The following is a 3,961-nucleotide window of genomic DNA, read 5'->3' as shown; positions in this document are numbered from 1 at the left end:
TTCTATGTCTGTTTAAGTTGTCTCACATTTTATTTCATAATTTCTAATTTTTTTTAAGTTGTCTTACATTTCATTTCACTGGGAAAACAAAAAGGAAAATTGTAGTCTCATATTCACTAGGCGATATGTAAACAAGACACCAGATTCTGTTTGTATAAAGCTATGAAACCGCCTGATCCTGCAACTCTCATCAAGAAGAAGAAGAACCTAACAAACCTTTATCTAAAGAGGAAAACGACAAACAACAATCGTTTCCTCTCCCACCGGATAGGACAATCCCGATGCAGGTTCATAAACACCAGAAAAAAAAATACACAGTTGCCAACATTTCCGACGTTGCCCGAAGAGGAACGTGACAAAGATAATGTGTCATGCTGACTACTACTATTCCTCGTTAGACACTTTTTTGGGTTTCGTACACATCGTGTTTGAGGGTGGGATGGGGGGCTTGGGGAGTAGTACATAACTTATAAGTATTTATAAGTGTTGCTGTGTAGTGGGGAAAAACTGTAATAGTTGTTTTGGGTTGGTATGCCGTAAAGTGGTAAAATTAAAGCGTTGATATCATTCAGTGGGAACTACTAATTTTTATTTCCAAATCATTTTTAAAGCCTAAAAATATGACACGAAATATAAAATAAAAAAACTTCAACAAATATTTCCATTTACTGCACAATTATTTCGAGAGATTTGTCCCCTTTTAGATGGCCGTTTTTAATTTCAAAAATTATTATAAAAATCGCTTAAAAATAAAAATAAAAATTAAACAAAAAAGATGAAAAAATATTTCAATTTAAATGCAAAACTTACGGTAGTTTTGCCCTTGTTTTGACTACTGGTTTTTGTTTCAGATCACTTAAAGAAGATAAATTTACATTCAATATAATATTTTTGGCACCTTTCCCTTATTTTTATGACTGATTTATATTTCAAAAATCATTTGAACAATCGCCTGAAAATATGCTAAAAATAGGACAAGAATTTGAAATTAAATGCAGTTTATATAAGAATTTAATTTGAATACAATATTTTTTTTATAGTTGTACCCTTTTTTGATGACTGATTTTTATTTCAAAAATTACTTCAAAAATCGCTTAAAATAATACAGTAAATGTAATATAAAAATTTAAAGATATCTATTTTTGCACATTATTTTTTCCTCTTTTATTTTGGCTGTTTTGTTTAAAAAATCATTATAAAAATCGCCTAAAAAGTACAAAAAATGAAAAAGAAAAGATTTTAAATATTTCGATTTAAATGCAATATTTTTGTTTTGTTTATTTGCCTCTATTGATGAGTTAACTTTTGTTTCAGAAATCATATAAAAAATCACATAAAAGTCGGATAATAAATGTAACAATAAAAGTTTTGAAAAACATTTCAACTTTAATAAAACCTTTTACAGAGTTTTTCCCTCTTTTTGATGATAAATTTTTAATTACAAATTCATTTAAAATCTATATTTATTTTTACTATTATTTCTATTTTATTATTTTTATATATATTTCTATTATACTTAATTTTATTATCATTATATTCATTATTTTCATTTTATTTTTCTTTAGATTTTTATTTTAATTGTTTTTAATTTCATTTTTTTTTATATTTTATCATTTTCATTTTTATTATATTTTTACTAGTCTCATGTTTAGTTTTTTATCTGTATTATTTATAATTTCATTTTCATTATTATTTTATTAGCAATTTTTTTATACTTTATTGACATTTTTATTATTTCTTTTTAAATTTTATCATATTTTTATCATCTTCATTTTTATTTTATTTTTATTTTTCTAACTTTTGTTTCAATTTCTAATTTTATTTTCATTTACATGATTATTTTCATTTTTATTGTTATTATTTCATTTTATTGTCTACTAGTAATTTTATTATTTTATCATAATTTTTATGATTATTTTTATTTTACTATTATTATTCTTTTACTATTATTTGTATTTGTTACAATTTAATTTTTATTCTTATATTATATAAAAAATTATTAGTATTTACTTTATTCTTTTTATTTTTATTTTCTAATTTTTAATTATTATTATTTTTTTGAAGAATAATAACGATAAAAATGAAAAAAATATTAAACATAGAAATAAAAATTCTAAAAAATGAAATTAATAATTATAAAAGTGAATGTAATAAAATAAATATGAAAATAATAAAAATAAAAGAATAGAATTAAAAATGAAATAAAAAAAATATAAAATTTAAAAATAAAAAATAGGAATAAAATAAAATTGAAATTAAAATTAAATAAAAAAAAAATAGTAAAAAATTCTATTAAAATAAAAAAATAATGAAATTATAATTAAAATAGAAATAAAAAATAATAAATACCAAATAGTAAATAATAATAGAAATATTAGAATAAGAATTGAATCTAATAAAAAAAAAATATATAAAAATAATAATAAAATAATAAAAATAAATATCAAAGTACTTAACTCAAAACAAAAATAATAAAAATTAAAATTAAAATGAAGGTAATAGAAATAAAAATAAAAATGATAAAAGAAGATACAGCATTAAAAAGATAGAATAATAATAATAATAATAATAATAATATAATAATAATAATATAATAATAATAATAATAATAATATAATATAATAATAATAATAATAATAATAATAATATAATAATAATAATATTAATAATAATAATAATAATAATAATAAGTAATAATTAAAATGAAAATGAAAAATAACAAATTCATAAAAATGAATATAAAAAAATATACAAAAATCTAAATAAGAATAGTGAAAAAAATAAAAATAAAATACTTTTATTTTTATTGTCATTGTTATTATTTAAATTTTTTTATTTTTATTTTCATTATTATTATTTAATTTATTTTCATTATTTTCAGTTTAATTATTATTACTTTATTCTGCTAATTTTTTATTTTTATCTTATATAAATTTCTTTTTTTATCTTATTTTCATTATATTATTATTATCTTATTACTTTTAAATTTATATCATGTTTTTTATTATTTGTATTTTTATTACTTTTATTTTAATTCCAATTTTTATTTTTATTTTTATTTTTGCATTAATCAAGTAGTTTTAATATCTATTCTTATTTCTTTATTATATTTTTATTTCTATAATTTATTATGTTTTATTATTTTTTTATTATTTCATTTTTCTCTACATTATTTCTATTTTTATTCTCTTACTTTATTTTTATTTTTATTTTTATTTTATTTATTTTTAATATTATTATTTTATTAGTTTTATTGGTTTTTATTATAATTCTTTATTGTTTTTTATAATTTAATTTTAAATTTTAATAATTTTATTCGTATTATTTTTATTTTGAAATTCTATTATTATTATTTTTTTTTTTTTTAGTTTTAATATTCTTAAACATTTTTATTATTACCATTTTATAAATTATTAATTTTATTTCTATTATTTCTATTTTTTGTTATTATTTTAATTTTCATTTCCATTATATTTAAAAAAAATATAAAATAAAAAAAATGATTAAAATAAAAAATCATAAAAACAAAAATAATAATAATAAAACAATATTCATGATTTTAAAAATAAATATAATAAAAATAGAAATAAAATTAATTAAAGTAGAAATAAAAGTAAATGGGGTAATAATAGTTAAACAAAATAAATAATAAAAATTAGGATAAAATATAAAAGTATCAAGAACAATAAAAAAATGACAATAAAAACAAACAAATAATAATATAAATAACAATAAAATAATAAAAATGATACAAGAATAAAAGAGAAATTGAAGAAGATAAAACTATAATCATAAAACTGAGAATAAAAACAAAAATACAAATATAAAGTTTAATAAAATAATAATAATAAATAATATATAAAAAAAACTAAATTAATAAAATGGAAATAATACAGTTAAACAAATACAAATAATAATAAAATGAAAAACAGAAAATATAATAGAGTAAATATGATAAAAA

This window comes from Macrobrachium nipponense, chromosome 11 (genome assembly GCF_015104395.2).
Source record: "Macrobrachium nipponense isolate FS-2020 chromosome 11, ASM1510439v2, whole genome shotgun sequence".
NCBI classification, from domain to species: Eukaryota; Metazoa; Arthropoda; class Malacostraca; order Decapoda; family Palaemonidae; genus Macrobrachium; species Macrobrachium nipponense.
The sequence above is the reverse complement of the archived record's forward strand: the minus strand, read 5'-3'. Positions refer to the sequence as shown.